General features: G+C 43.8%; 1 pseudogene; it reads right to left on the bottom strand.

Moving 5' to 3' along the window:
- Positions 1-2,143: 2,143 nt before the first annotated feature.
- LOC144805964 (uncharacterized) lies at positions 2,144-5,974 on the bottom strand (annotated as a pseudogene).
- Positions 5,975-16,084: the final 10,110 nt, after the last annotated feature.

Here is a 16,084-nt window from a genome sequence, read left to right as displayed (position 1 = left end):
TATGTGACGCCCCTTAAATATACTGGGAGGGCGGGAGGCGTCCAACAACTGGACCGCAACCCTTCCTCCCAGCAAGATGGTGTCTGAAATGGGTGCAGTTACGGTGGCAGCGCCTTAAATCGGCTGCGCCGTGCACAACAAAGGAATTGGCGGCTTCGGAGCGACGCTAGTCTCGCGCCGAAGTGTAAAGAGGTAGCGTTTAAAATAGAGCTGTTAAAATATATACAGATTTTAAAATACACGTACTTCGTATTTCAAGAGCGTGCAGTAAGGCAGTGAACAGAAAAGAGCTGAGAGCCCCCGGCTTCCGCCTCAGGGGAGAATATGGCAAATATCACAGCTATAGTATGTGACGCCCCTTAAATATACTGGGAGGGCGGGAGGCGTCCAACAACTGGAACGCAACCCTTCCTCCCAGCAAGATGGTGTCTGAAATGGGTGCAGTTACGGTGGCAGCGCCTTAAATCGGCTGCGCCGTACACAACAAAGGAATTGGCGGCTTCGGAGCGACGCTGGTATCGCGACGCCGGAGGCGACCCCTGTTTGTTTTGCTGCTTCCCCTGATTTTTATTCTTCCAATTCTGTTTTGGAAAATTTGGATGGTTGTCTTTAGTAGACTTTGCTATCTGAGTCTGCGGTTGAGTTGCCGTTTTAGCAAAAGGCTTAACACCTAAACTATTGCGGCCAATGGTCTTATAAGCCTCCGCAATAATTCATGGTAACGCTTGGGGTTTGTCGACGTCTTGGACAAGGCGCAAAGCATTCGACACCTGAAAGTTAACCGCATCTCCCTTTACATTACAAAAGATGAGATCAGCAACTACGTCAAACACTCCAACGAGCCTCATTCTCAACTCGACAGCCGCCTCCGCACTGTGCTCATCCGGAACATGCTTGATCACAGAGGGCAAGACATTCATAGACAGCGCGCAGAAATACTTCGCATATTCTGCTGCAAATACTTTACCCCAAATCTCACAATCTGTTAACTCTGGCAATAAGTCTTTCTGCAAACTAATTGTGAGAATCCTGTGTTTTTCCACAGGAGTGGTATTAGGAAACACTGCTTCCAGTTGGTCAAATTTCTCAGCATGACAATAAGGCATATCGTACTTAGTTTGAGGGTGCTTGCCCATTACCGAATTAACCGAATTAACCATGAATGGACTAATCTACATCCCGGCCGGTCCAACTTGTTCCGCTGCAAGAAACATATTGAACCAAAGCCCTATGTACCCCAACAAAAGAGGTATAAAGTTGACACAAGTCGTCAATCGGGGCATTGAGATAACGTGGATATGGTGTGAACCCGGCTAAGACTGGCCAAGTTGCCCCAGGAATTGACAAGCGACCTAACCAAACCGGAGTTACGGTGTGGGGGAGGGTGCCATACAACCAAATACGGTGCTGCCATTGCAAAATTGGAATCTCTTGTGTCCTATATGGAGTATAGTTCACAGGAATCGCAGTGTGAGTGTATGTATGAAATGTATCCTCATCTGCATTTATTGCAGGAAACGTGACCCAAGAGTAGAAAAGCTCAAAGGAGAACGCCGAATATGCACTCACCACAAAGATAACAGACATACCATCGTCTGGTACTCCAAACTGCGTCAGATGACGCCGGAGCGCTGTCCAACTATGCTGAGCTATGTCAATATCACCCATGAGGACATAGAGAAGAAAAACAATTTATATAAATTGCAGTACAACAAAGGGTAGTATTCAAAATGTGAACCTTTTCATAAATCTCATGCTTGAATTAACCTATAACACATTCATATAGGTAGGTTAATCCGTCACGCATGTTAACAGGAAAAGGTGTTGAGGGTATTGTGGACAGATACGAGCACTAATCAAGACTTTGGGCGCCATGTTGCGGGAATTCTGCTCATGCACAGAACTATGCGCAGGAAACCAGGACCTCAGTGTATTGTGGTGTACCAAAAATCCACCTCAGTGCCCAGAACCCCTATCCGACTAGCAACAGTGTCTCATTCATTCTCCATACTACAGCGAAGCTACCAATGAACAAGCGACTTTGGGACCTCTCAGGAATAGTGGGAATCAAGAACACTCTTTTGTTTTTATTCTCATAAATGTCCACAACGTGAGCAATCAGAGACACGGTATAGTTTAAAATGTTTATTTCAACTACGTGCTCTAAGATGCAGTATATTTGCTAACATAAGTAAAAAGATGCATAAAATCAATACAATCAACATTGTTACAATTCCATAAAATACAGAGGGAGAAATCATATTATAATGATAGTGGAACCAGGTCGATAGCGCCTTGTGTACCACCCTCCCCTTGCTAGGAGCTAGGTATTATAATAATAGAAGATCTCTAGGTTAAAACCGGGAACCCCATACCTCCAAAGTCAGGTGAAGTGAATCGCATCCCAGATCAGCAGAGCTCTTTGTTGATTGAAAGGTTTTTCCCAAGTGCTAGACTCATGCATGCAGTGCAATATTAAAAGCACCTGAGTTTCAGAAATGAGCAGCTGTGTTCGTGTTGTGTTTAGAGCGTGGGCCGATCAACATGCATCAACAGCATACATTGTTATTTTAACCTTGAACACTTTGTGCAGACTTGAGGTCGCAGTGTGAGTCTGGAGATGTGAAAAACAGATCGTTCTCATGTGAAGGAAAAGCAAGCAGTTTGTCTTTATAAAAACAGAGATGTAGTGTCGTGTGCAAAAGCAGCAAAATTGCGTTTTCGCAACTAACTCACTTATGCTAATATAGTAATGTGTGCAGGCAGAATCATATTCATCCCTACACTTTTACAGGTAGCATGAACAGGAACACTTGGATGTTTTTCTTTGCAACTCTTCATCGCCAAATAAAAACCACCAGTGCTTCTTTTCTTTTATTTCACATTGTGCTAGTCTCCCAGTGGATCTCCTGTTATATCACGTTTTTTTTCTATGTGTACCGAAGTGAACAATCACTGGGAACAGACACTTTTATTATTCTACAAATCTTTGGTTTTCTTCATTTCTTCTAGTCGACTCTTCATTCATCTGGTATTTGAATAACACACATAATTATATATTTGTTCCTGTAATTCCTTCATCTCACAATAACTGCACTGTTCTGCTCCTGTATATGTCCTCAGATGAGTCAATATTATTGTTAATGTTCTTAAGTTCTTTTTAAATTCACTGCATCTCTAGGATTATTTCTAAGTGAGTTAAATGAAGGCGTGCGTTCGCTGAGGCTATTTAGGATCATGAATTGACAAAAGCTCGTCACACTTTTAGTGCAATTGTAAGGTTTACCCCAGGTGTGTTCGCAATTGACAAAATCACTTCTGACATTCATTGCAATGCTCTTTTTTACTCTGTGTGTGTTAGTTGATGTATCCATAGGTTTAATAACTGACAGAAGATATTCACACATTCACTGCACCTGAAAGGATTTTTCTCTGTGTGCATTAACTGATGAATCCTTAATGCAGAAGATTTCCTAAAGGTACTTCTACACTCACTACAGTTGTACGGTATTTACAGAGTGTGTGTAAGCTGATGTCTATATAGAGCTTGATAATTGACTACATTTATTCACACATTCATTGCCCTTGAAGGCTTTTCTTCTGTGTGTGTTCGCTGATGCCTGTTTAGGATTGATAATGGACTACAGCTTTTCAAGCATTCATGGCATTTAAAAGATTTGTTTCCCCTTTGTGAGCTCGCTGATGATTTCTTAATGCTGAAGAGTAAATAAAACTACTGCCACACTCACTGCAATGGTAAGGTTTTTCCCCAGTGTGTATTCGCTGATGTCTCTGGAGGCCTGTTAACTGACTGAAGCTCTTTACACATTCACTGCAATGGTATGGTTTTTCCCCTGTGTGTATTCTCTGATGTGTTTGGAGGTTTGAAATGCGACTGAAGCTCTTTACACATTCACTGCAATGGTATGGTTTTTCCCCTGTGTGTGTTCGCTGATGTCTGCGGAGGTTTGAAATGTGATTGAAGCTCTTTACACATTCAGTGCAATGGTATGGTTTTTCCCCTGTGTGTGTTCGCTGATGTGTTTGGAGTTCTGCTAATGTACTGAAACTCTTGGCACATTCACTGCAATGGTATGGTTTTTCCCCTGTGTGTATTTTCTGATGTACGTGTAGCTGTGAAATCTGATTGAAGTTCTTTGCACATTCCTTGCAATGGAATGGTTTTTCCCCTGTGTGTATTCTCTGATGTCTGTGGAGGTTTGAAATGTGATTGAAGCTCTTTGCACATTCCTTGCAATGGTATGGTTTTTCCCCTGTGTGTGTTCGCTGATGTGTTTGGAGTTCTGCTAACGTACTGAAACTCTTGGCACATTCACTGCAATGGTATGGTTTTTCCCCTGTGTGTATAATCTGATGTACGTGTAGCTGTGAAATCTGATTGAAGTTCTTTGCACATTCCTTGCAATGGTATGATTTTTCCCTTGTGTGTATTCTCTGATGTCTGTGGAGGTTTGCAATGCGATTGAAGCTCTTTACACATTCCTTGCAATGGTATGGTTTTTCCCCTGTGTGTATTCTCTGATGTGTTTGGAGTTTTGCTAACGTACTGAAACTCTTCACACATTCACTGCAATGGTATGGTTTTTCCCCTGTGTGTATTCTCTGATGTGTGTGGAGGTTTGCAATGTGATTGAAGCTCTTTACACATTCCTTGCAATGGTATGGTTTTTCCCCTGTGTGTATTCTCTGATGTGTTTGGAGTTTTGCTAACGTACTGAAACTCTTCACACATTCACTGCAATGGTATGGTTTTTCCCCTGTGTGTATTCTCTGATGTGTGTGGAGGTTTGCAATTTGACTGAAGCTCTTTACACATTCAGTGCAATGGTATGGTTTTTCCCCTGTGTGTGTTCGCTGATGTGTTTGGAGATGTTTTAACCGACTGAAGCTCTTCACACATTCATTGCAATTGTATGGTTTTTCCCCTGTTTGTATTCGCTGATGCTCTTTTATGGTTTCTATTTGGCTAAAGTTCTTGACATATTCAGTGGAATTGCACGATTTTTCTCCTGATCGTGTTTCCTGAAGGGTCAGCATAGTTAATAAACTACTTGCGTTATTTTCACATTCCCTGTATGCGTGTTATATTTTGGACGCTTGATTTCCGATTTAACAATAAAATACCAGGCTCACTAAATACCTGCCACATTCATAATATCAGTAAGGCTTCCTTGTGGGTGATTGCATCTTTAGATTGGATAATGGCTTTGCATGCTTGCGGGTAAAGCTTAATCTTCCTTCCGGTAGGTGCTAATTGGGACAATACTCTGTACTTCAGAGAGCAGATCTCCGCTTTCCTTTAGCGCCTTCAGTTGTTAGGCTCCACTTCGTTGTGCTTTTCCCTGGTGCCTGTGGTCTGGCTGGAAAGAGTTCACAATACACTGAGAGCCCTGAATGGTGGTCTGTTGCCAGTTTAGATAGCGAAGCACTGCTCTAGCCATATCATGATGGTGAAGCGACTCGTAATGTGTACAGCTACTCCAAAGAGTGTCCCGGGGCAAAGCACAGGTCAGAAAAGAAAGTAAATCAGTTTGTTTCAAACATGGACAAAAAGCCAAGTTTTCAACATTTTTTTAAACATTATCATGTTACTAAGAGCTCAAAGCTGATGAGGGAGTTTGTTCCAAGCTATGGATCCCAAATAGACACAAGACCTTCCTCCAACTCTCATACCAGCCTCATGATCAAAGCTGGTGTTGGACGCTTGTTTATACAGCAGGTGGTTTGTCAGTGTTGTTGTTTTGGTTTTGTTGAGGTCATTTCTTCATCTTGGGATGTCGAGGTGCAGATCTCAGACTCGGACACTCACTGAATTGCCTTTGACTGCTTCTTCCTGGATCTGTCCTCTGCCTCTGATTGCACTGATGTTTTTTGAGCTCCTTGTTTTTGATAATTTTTGCTGGTTTGATGTGTTATCTTCGTTATTCATAATCAATCGGTGCATTTAAGGCAAATTTTCTGTTGGAGGTAAAGAAATGCAATATTACTAAATGCAAATGTAATACAATGTGAATACACAATATTTAACCAGCTGGATAAGACATCTAGGGGCAGATTTATGAAGGCCTTGCACAGCCGGTGCGTCACTTTTAACATGGGAAAAAGTGACGCACCGGCGGCGCAGGGCCTTCATAAATCTGCCTCCTATTCTCTACCATATTTGAAATTTAGTAAGGAACATTTGACCATACATGGATATTTCATTAAAACTGCGGTTGAACATGTCACATCTTATTTACTTCTGAAAAGGCAGTGATTTACCATTGTTCAGAGTAAATTACTAAGGAAAGGGCAGCTACAGAGCACTCGTGCTGCAGGTACAGTTTTGGGTAGATACACATGGATAAGATTTCATTTAAACAGAACAGATTGTGGAAAAAGAGAGGAATCAGGAAGCGCTGCCGTTAATTCAGTTTCAGGAAGTATCTACCAAAGGTAGCTCTTCAGGAAGTGTATAACAAAGGTAGCTCTTCAGGAAGTGTATAACAAAGGTAACTCTTTATGAACTGTATAACAAAGGTAACTCTTCAGGAAGTATATATGATAAAGGTAACTCCGGGCATCTTTTTCCACAATGCTTTCCTGTTCACACTGGATCAGCTCAAATGCCAACCACCGCCTTTACCTTGCTTGTTACTAAAGACAGGGGTCCCTGTTTACACAGGGTGGTCACTCCTTGACCACGAGGGAGATGTCTTCAGTCTTCTAGTCGGTATAGAATGTCGAAGGTCCAAGAGTTTCATTTCAGAGTTTCGTTCCAGGATAATCTAAAGTCCTGGGGACACAGCACCTATCTTTATACTAAGAAAATGGGCTGGATTACCCACTAGGTCGCTCCTATGGGTACACCTGGGAAGGGGGTGGTTACACCCCTTACCCTTTGTCCAGTATCGCGCCAGAGCGGGGCTGGAGTGCCCCAGCAACTGGTTTGAACCGGGCTATGCATGGAGCATCTTGTGTGCCCCAGGCAGTGTCTGGAAAAGCATTGTTCCATTCAACTCACACTGCCCTAATACACTACAGGCTATCTGTGGAGGTCCTAGCACCTTCCTCGACAGGAAACCTATTGTCCAGGCCTCCCTTGCTGGACTTTCGTCCAACAGCAGGAGGTCAGACTCGTGTCTGTGGCAGCAGCATCCATTTTGTGATGCTGAAGCTCTGTTTAACTCTAACCGGGTAAAGCAGTAACATACATGTCTTTTCCCTCTAGAAGGGTGGAATGCTACCCCCCGCCGGAATTGGTGGGAGGGGGTAGTATTCCAAAGTGTTTGACACCTTACACCACATGTTTTGATAAAGCCACACCAAAGTTAGCATTTAACCGCGAGGATTATAATGCACTTAAGAGTATATGGTATGGCTATATAATAGAACAGCTATGAGGACATGGTTTTGAAAGCTGCAGAGGGGCTCAGCTCATGCTAGGGCACCCTCTCACATAAAACCAAGCACTCTGCCTCGAGGATTGTCGAGGCCTACCATGGGAGTGACTTATAGGTGCATATGTGTCTATATAGAGGTAAGTGTAAGGTATACTATATCTAAGTAAGGGGTGATTACACCACCTTACTCAAGCTGAGTGATCAACCTGTGGTGTCAGTTTGGATGGCCAGCCAGGGGTGGCATAATACATGCTTCAGCCCATGGTAGGCCTTGGATGCACCTATGCCCTGGGTACCTATGGTACACTACACAGGGGCTCACAGAGGTGACCCAATCCCCAATCTGGTATGTACCTAAAGTACATGGAGTCCATTTTATAGGGAGAGCAGATAGCCTGGGGCCCTGAATAGCAGGATCCCAGGCCAACTAAGATGAAAACCAGCAAAACACAAGGCAAAAAGTTGGGGTAACCATATAGTCAGATATCCACCTTCCTACGTCCAGTGTCTTCTCAGTGTTGGAAATTATACATTTTATTAACAGCACAATATTAACTCACCACTGCTGTGGCTTGCAGTCATAAGGCCATTATGAGCGGACTATGTTGTGTGCCAGAAAACCTGTGAATAGTTTAGCAAGAATGTTTGGGAGGGAGATTGGTCTCATGATGAGCAGGACTAGGGGGTTTGCCAAGGCCTGTGAATAACTGTTATTACTGTTTCTCTCTTGGTGTCAGTGGGCTTGTCTGTGTCCTCAGCTCTTTCAACAATGTTTGAAAACAAAACTAGTCAGATGATAGCTGCCAGGTGTACATGTTTTGCATATGTAGAATCACACACTAGTAACTGTAGTGCATGCATGGTTCACCTTGTCAGTTTGTGAGCAAGTGAGCATTCACGGACCCCAATCTGACTATTTATGACACTGGAAACAGTTAGAGTTTCACTTCAACAAAATGCTGGAGTAACTCTCTTTCCAGGGTAGGAAGAGAAATGGATCACCCTCTAAACGTGGTGGCGAGTAGTGCTATACGGTTCATAGCACCATTTATCTGGGGAAAACTGGGGAAATGGTACAATTCACTGGGGAAATGGCATGTGATGACAATGTGACATGACATTTCCACTAAACCTGCTTTTACACTTTTTTTTGAGCTGTCTGCGTTCAGTTTATTAAGGCCCAGGGTTTAGTTTCAAGTCAAGAGATAGTGCAGGATTAGACTAATTATAATGTCATAGATACCAACAAATGCCTTTAACACGTATGCCTTTACCCTAAAATGCCTTAAACACATATGCCTTTACCACGTAACACCTTTACCATGCATATGCCTTGACCATGCATAATGAAGGATTTACAAAAATGGCCCGGCCAGTAAAGGGTGGGTGCCCTTGAGCCCATCCAGGGCAAGCACATGATCAATGTTGAGGGCCCCCAAAGTCCCCATGACGTCAGCGGGAGCCAGTATTGTTCCTACCCGTAGAGAGCAGCTTAAAATCCTGTGTTCTACGGGCAGGAACAATTTATTCATATGTTTCTCTGCCCGCTTTATAAGCTGTGCATTGTGGGGAGTGTAAGTTATAGTTAGCCCAGGTAACTATAACTGCTCAGTTTCTACGGTTTTGAGTATGTAAAATCTGAACCTAAGTAAACGTCTCTGTAACCTTTGTTTTTTTCGGTGTATTTCTAAGGTTTTTGATGCTATTTCCAACCTATAACGTCTCTGTAAACTTCGTTTTTTTTCAGTGAAAATATCTCTCTCTCTCTCTCTCTCTCTATATATATATATATATATATATATATATATACATATATATATATTACCTACTGGCGGTCGCCAGTAGGTATATATAGTTAGGATTTTTTCTCTATGGGATTTTTGAAAATTCTATGTCTAATAACTTTGGCGTTTGTGGACGGAATTGGCTGAAATTTTCAGGAAAATGGAACATTTTGTTTCTGAGCAGCCCCTGGAAATTTGGGGGGGGGTTCGTCAAGGGGGGGCCGAGAAAAAAGGGGGGTCCCAAAACGTGTTTTTAACATTGAGTTTTCCATAGGGCGATTGGCCTCACTTTTAGCCCGAACGGCTGAATGAATTTGCACGAAACTTGGCAAAATATTAGGGACTGGTAGCCCGATGTGCCTTTGCTAGGTCTCAATATATGTGCTCCAGTGGATTTTGAGAAATTAACGTTCAAAAAAAGATATATATCTGTAACAGCGCTCCGCTTTGCGTACTTTTCGCGTTACGGAGCTTTGCGAAGCTGATTGGTTCTCCGGCGTCTGTAAACATTCCAAACAGTCCGTAGCGGCCGCCATCTTGTCTCTCGGTAGGATCGAGAGACAAGAGGAGGCCAAAGCGAAGGGGCAAATGACCATAAGGGGGCATAGTAGATCCTCCCTGACCTCTTAGGTTTGATGTACCATTTTGCCAAGTTTGGTGTGGCGTCTGTAAACATTCCAAACAGTCCGTAGCCGCCGCCATCTTGTCTCTCGGTAGGATCGAGAGACAAGAGGAGGCCAAAGCAAAGGGGCAAATGACCATAAGGGGGCATAGTAGATCCTCCCTGACCTCTTAGGTTTGATGTACCATTTTGCCAAGTTTGGTGTGGCGTCTGTAAACATTCCAAACAGTCCGTAGCGGCCGCCATCTTGTCTCTCGGTAGGATCGAGAGACAAGAGGAGGCCAAAGCGAAGGGGCAAATGACCATGAGGGGGCATAGTAGATCCTCCCTGACCTCTTAGGTTTGATGTACCATTTTGCCAAGTTTGGTGTAATTCCGTTCAGCCATTCAGGCTGTAGACGTATCTAAATGTCCTATGGAAAATTGCATGGGGAAAACACATTTGAAAGTGTTGAAATTTAGAACCAATTAAAATGTTACTTTGGTTTTGTATTTGTGTGTGATGAAAGTTAATTGGTTATGTATATATCTAAAATGAGAGGAAACCACAGCCATTTTGTGATACTACTGTCTGAGGTACATTTGTGAGGAATTTTTGGTGGTCAATTTCTGGTGTTTGATTTACACAGTACTAACACTTCTCCTACTTTTAAAAAGGTGAGTTGTTAATTTGTAAGGGGAACTATGTTGTACACTTGAAGATAATTTGAAAAATGTTTTCTGTTATTTATTTACAGCCCTTCTGTTATACTAAATACTTGATAAAGTTAGTTTTATATTATGTATTACTAAAAACGATAAATGAAAGTGATTATTTTTTTCTGCAATTTACAGCAAGCAATTTCAAAATAAAATGGCTCACAATGAAGAGACCGTGGCAATTTCTTTTGAATTATCCACTACATTTATTGAAATTGAGAGCACCAATAATGAAATATTGTCACAAGGAGGAGATGACTTGAATGATTTTTTTGATCAATCTGTTGATGGCGAATTTATCGAATGTTTGGAGACCATAGAGTTACAAGAATCATCATTGCAGACTTTTCATGAGGAGATTCCAGATGAGATGATTGAAGAGGAAATTCCTGATGAGGACATGTTACTAGTTCTTTCAAATTTTGAAAATTCAGAAGAATAAATTTATATTTAGAAATCAAAAATTGTTTGAGACATTATTCATTTTTATTTTTAATTTATGAGGTTGTAGCGAAGGGATTGTAGTATAAAATGAGACTTATAGTATAGAGTGCAACATTTTTATGTTACATGGTAAGTTTACTCATATTTACTTCCCTTCTCCCACTATATTATCTCCAATGTGTATTTGACATCTCTTCTTCATCTCCGGCCTCCTTTCTCTCACTGTCTGTCTCTGATGCATCTTATCGCTGCCATTTTGTGTAATTACAGAAGAGAGTAAAAAAAAATAGTTCGGAACGTGAAAAGGAGGCAAAGTAGAGTACCCCTCACCCCCTAGGCCTTCTCAGGCGGTCCCAAAAGGATCAGTTTCTGCTTTCCTGAGAGATTATGGTATGAGTTCCATATACCACAATAACTTGCATTACAACATGCAAGATATCTATCTCCTATTACCAACTTTTGGAGATATTCGCGCTAAGCGCGAATATCTCCAAAAACTAACACCTGCCCTGAGCAGTTCTTAGCCATGTTATCCAATGGGAGGTGGATAACATGGCTAAGAGCATTAGCTTGGTAATGCATGAATATCGCTGACTTTTTAGCGATATTCATGCATTGCGGCCGTTTTTTATCGCATTTGTGATAAACCTTGATAATAGCAAGGTTTATCTTCGATAATTTCTGACGATGCTTAGCGGTAAAAAATTCGTTGCTAAGCATCGTTAGCGATAAATATCGCTTAGCTTTGGTAATATGCACCAACATCTGTTAACGTTCGATTCGAAGGAAATGAGGAAGTGTTGAAAAACATTGTCTGCGCCATCTTGCCTTTTTTGAAATGCCACACTTTTGTCGTGCACGGCAGCCATTTTAGATGCCTTGACCAGACCCACTCTCTGCACGCTGTCGATTCGTAGCATGGCTCCCTACGCTCGCAAGCATCTTCCCCAGGCACTGGTCACCCCCGCTCTCTGTCTTATGCATGGGCAATAAACCTCCCCCCATCTGCGCTGCTCTTCCCTGAGAATCACACTCTGTGCCCGCCCGACACCTCCCTTTCGCCCTATTCACTACCGCACCCTCTGACACTCCTCTTCCTCTGTGTCCGATTGTCCAGGCTATCAGCTAGCCCTGCAGATGTAGTTTATGGTCCCAGCTGTAAAGAATCACCCCTCTTCAAAGGAGTTATAGTAGATCAAGGCCCACACCCGATGAGATCCGTCACACCACACGTGTTCCTACTATCTGAAAACCATCCTGTATTGTGATTGGGGAGGGGACCGAGCCTGAAGCGGAAGATTCCAGGGATGACTCTTTGTACATCAAAGTTTTTACAATTATGTGTCATATTAAAAATATATAGCACTCCAACAAAGTAGTAGGATTATAAAACTTTAATAACTTATAAATATATACAACAAAACAAAAACAGTAAAAACATTTAAACAACGAAGAGACCGTGGCAATTTCTTTTGAATTATCCAATACATTTATTGAAATTGACAGCACCAATAATGAAATATTCTCACAAGGAGGAGATGACTTGAATGATTTTTTTGATCAATCTCTTGATGGCGAATTTATCGAATGTTTGGAGACCATAGAGTTACAAGAATCATCATTGCAGACTTTTCATGAGGAAATTCCTGATGAGGACATGTTACTAGTTCTTTCAAATTATGAAAATTCAGAAGATGTTGCCTGGGTGCCGCACTGATTTGGGTATCCGGCGTGGGGCGTCCAGGGGGGTGGATTGTCAGTAGCGGTCTGTTGTGCGAATAGTTCCAAGGCAGCAGAAAGTGCTGAAATCTGGATGTCACGAAGGTGATGTCTAGTAAGTTGCCGCCCAGCAAATAACGGCGTGGGGCGCCGCGGGGGTGAGTGAGTCCAGTAGGCACCACAGCTATACTTACCGGCATTGCAGAATTACTGCTGGGGACAATGCCTGTGCTGTAGCAGGGTCACAGCAGAAACAAAAAGGATTCTGTTGAAGATGTTGTTGGTTTTCAATTTGAAAACAGTTCTGGTGTCAACTGCTATGCTAATGTAGTGGTTAGTGTTTTGTTTTCTCTAGAAAATGTAAAAGAGGGGGAGGCAGTCCAAAGTTCCGGTAAAAGGGCAAAGGAAAGGATCGGTGGTTTGAACTATCAGTCAAAAAGGGGAGGGGGTGCAACAATTTTTCCTACCGGGTCACACTGTGCTTTCACCGGAACTGAGGTCTGCAGGATTCTAGTCATTCAAACTGAGGCTGGCGCCAGCATGGGAGCGCCGACGTCCCGCGGATACAGTTTCGTCACTCCACGGGCGATCATGGCAGTCATTCCTCATCGGGGGTGTCTGCGGGGGTCGGAGACTCCCGCGGCTCCTCTAGAATCTTCAAGGTCGTGGAGGACTACGGTGGTGGAGTCAACCAGTGACCGGGCCATTTCTTTATGCTGGGCCCGCTCTTGCCAGGTCGACCGCCATTTTGAGAGTTCGGTAGCTACTGGCGATCGCGGGGTCAAATGAGCGGACGGGCTCCACCCTGCCGGGCGAGACGTTGCAGCATCGCCACAGTGGAAGAACCCTTTTCCGGGCGCCTGGAGCGCTGAGGGTGCAGCTGGGAAGCCTCCACCTGGGGAGGCGGGAGAGGCCTGTTCGCACCGTCTCTCCCTCCCAGTGCACCCCCCGGCGTCTCGCTTGACATTTGTTATGGCCGGACCAGGCGATGAGGACGAGGGGGGGGGTCGGAGGCATGTGCAAGACATCCCCCCCAGTGTTGTCAAAGCCATTATTGAAGAAAGAAGAAATGTCCCGTCCGTCTTTGGGCCGGACCTCCGGTGGATGGCGGCCGGACGCCCTTTGCTCTGGCCCCATGAACGGGTTCCTTGGCTCATCGGCTGCAGCCGGATCCTTTTCCGGGCGCCTGGAGTGCTGAGGGTGCAGCTGGGAAGCCTCCACCTGGGGAGGCGGGAGAGGCCTGTTCGCACCGTCTCTCCCTCCCAGTGCACCCCACGGCGTCTCGCTTGACATTTGTTATGGCCGGACCAGGCGATGAGGACGAGGGGGGGGGGTCGGAGGCATGTGCAAGACATCCCCCCCCCAGGGTTGTTGCAGCAATTATAGAAGAAAGAAGAAATGTCCCGTCCGTCTTCGGGCCGGACCTCCGGTGGATGGCGGCCGGACGCCCTTTGCTCTGGCCTCATGAACGGGTTCCTTGGCTCATCGGCTGCAGCCGGATCCCGTCGGCCCCAGCCCCCGGCCGTTGGTGGCCGGACCGGGAGAGAGTGTGGGGGGACAACCTGAAACTCTCAAGGGCCACCGCGGCCGGACTGGGAGAGAGAGGGGAGGGTCGAGGACACGGACATTCCCCCACCTAAAACTGTCCAGTGTTGTCAATCCCCCTGGCCGGGTCCCGCTGGCCTCGGCCTCTCCTCCGGCTACACCCTACGTGATGATCTCCTGGCCGAGGCGTGGCAGCAGGACCCGCCTTATATGTGTTGCTTCCGGCTGGGCGTAGCCGAAAACCTGTTGCACTTTGGAAGTTTCTAGAATGGGGTGGATGTCTGCTGACTTGTATCTTTCCCAGTTTGCCGTTATTTGGCCGTGGCAGGCGGTGGGACAGACAGGTTTTGGGGCAGTGAGGGGCGATGTTTTCAGGTTTCTTATTACAGGCTTACTTCTAACGTTTCTTGTTTCTAGGACAATAATAGGTTTTATCATTACGTATTGTTATCGTTTCTTTGTTTGTTATTTAATAAAAAGTTCATCAGTGGCCTACTGATTTTCGTTTTCCTATTCTTTTCTTTCCAGGTTGTTTCATGCTAAAGTTTCTGTTAACAGGATACAGTGATCACTTCGTTATTATTGCATATGTCCTTTTCACTAGGGGTGCTCTCTGGTCGGGCCAGATGACGTATCTCTAGTAAATTGTCCGGGTGAAACAGGTGCATCAATCAGTGGGGAGTAGATAGGCATGACAGATTACAACGGGGGAGAAAGGTCCGCATTACGTACCCTTTCACTACTTGCAAAGATTTTCCTACGTATATTTGCAAACAGGGAATACCTCCAAAAAGAACCAATTCCCAAACAGTCAATGTTTGGGCAAACAATCAATCAATGAGGAACGAAATAGGCACGACGTGTTAAAGGTTTGCGTTACCTATCCTTCACTATCTGCAAAGGGAGAGAGAATATTCCTATTCTTCCTCGTTTGCAGGCAGAGAAGATCCTTAAGAGAACCAACTTCGAACAATTCAATGCTCGATTCAAACAATCAACAAGGGGTATTGTGAACACAAATGAACGCCGCTTATGTACATACACATTGCTATTTTCAACAGGTTGTTCCTAATGTTTCTATTTTAGCGAGGTCAAAAAGAGATCCCATTAGTGGCCTACTGATTTTGCTCGATTCCTTTTGTTTTTTTACACGATTTTTCGCTATCTGCAAAGACTAAACAGAGTATTGCGACTCTGTGCTTGTTTGTAAATAGAGAATGAACCAAAGAGAACAATCAATCAAATGGAGAGAGAAGCAGGCACGACGGATTACAACGGGGGCAAAGGCCTGCGTTAACTACCCTTCACTATCTGCAAAGAGAGAGTACTCCTAATAGAAATGAGGGGTGGGGGGCAGCATTCAAAGCAGATCAGTGTGCATAAACACGAAAATGTTTTTACTTACCACGTACTTGACATTCGACAGCTTATGATATTTGCTATTAAAAAACCATTGAAATTCACTGAAAAAAACATAGGTTATAGACCATATATAGTTAGGAATTAGCATTTACAAAACCTTGAAAATTCACTGAAAAAACCATAGGTTATAGACCATATATAGTTAGGAATTAGCATTTAAAAAACCTTATTTTACTCACACAAAACCATTGAAATTCCATATATAGTTAGTTGCACTAACTATATATCGCGCACCCGCAATCCACTGCTGATCATGTCACATATTACATCATTCATGACATGGTCAGTGACATCACTGATGACATCACTGATGACATCTCAAATGACATCACTGATGACATCACTGATGACATCTCATTTGACATCATTCTTGTGCTAATACGATAAACCTCTTCAGACTCTAATATAACCTTAGATACACTCAGTGTATACAGACACTCACACAC

The sequence above is a fragment of the Lissotriton helveticus genome (genome assembly GCF_964261635.1).
Source record: "Lissotriton helveticus chromosome 1_1 unlocalized genomic scaffold, aLisHel1.1 SUPER_1_unloc_36, whole genome shotgun sequence".
NCBI lineage: Eukaryota > Metazoa > Chordata > Amphibia > Caudata > Salamandridae > Lissotriton > Lissotriton helveticus.
Note: the sequence above shows the minus strand (reverse complement) of the source record. Positions and strands in the feature narration are given on the sequence as shown.